Source organism: Gavialis gangeticus, unplaced genomic scaffold, assembly GCF_001723915.1.
Source record: "Gavialis gangeticus isolate Ggan-Ray unplaced genomic scaffold, GavGan_comp1, whole genome shotgun sequence".
NCBI lineage: Eukaryota > Metazoa > Chordata > Crocodylia > Gavialidae > Gavialis > Gavialis gangeticus.
In genome coordinates this window covers 11,799,336-11,800,025 of record NW_017728993.1, presented here as the reverse complement: position 1 = coordinate 11,800,025, position 690 = coordinate 11,799,336, and positions in this window count along the sequence as shown.

Genomic DNA, 690 nt, shown 5'->3' with positions numbered 1-690 from the left:
GCAATGCCAGTCACCAGCTCCTGAACCAGGCACGAGCACTCTGAGCACCCCACCTGCTGCTGCTACCACCACTGCCTGCCAGGGCTGTGTGCAATGGAGGGGAGTGTCAGGGGCTCCCTACACCCCCCTCACCCTCCCTTACACCCACATCCTACCAGCCCGATCTCCATGCTGCCACCACCCCCCTACCCCCTCCTCTGCCCCTGCCGCTTCCCTACCTGGTGCTGGGAGCAGGTGAGATGCCAGAAAAGCCAAGCAAGTCTCTGGCGGCTGCAGCAGTGGCAGCAGCAGCCCTGACCAGAAGCTGCATGCTGGCTGGGCCAGGCCCTTCTGCCCACAAGGGTGGGAGCAAGGCGCAATAGGGTATGTTGGGGGTGGCATATACATGTGAGCGCCTTGCTCCCACCCTTGTGGGCATAAGGGCTGGGCAGGTAAAATTAGTTGGTGGGTACCACAGGCCAGGTGAAAGTGTTTGGTGGGCTGGATCCAGCCCACAAGCCATATTTTGCCCACCCTTGCTTCAACCCATCTCTGTTTTATCTCCCGAGATAACAAGCTCTAAACTTTGATTGGACTACTAAAGTATGACCAAAACACAAATAAATCACAAGCACATGCCTAAAAGAACACAAGCCTCATATGCACAGATTAGGTCTATTTAAACTTTAATTAAACCAGTCACAATTTAGC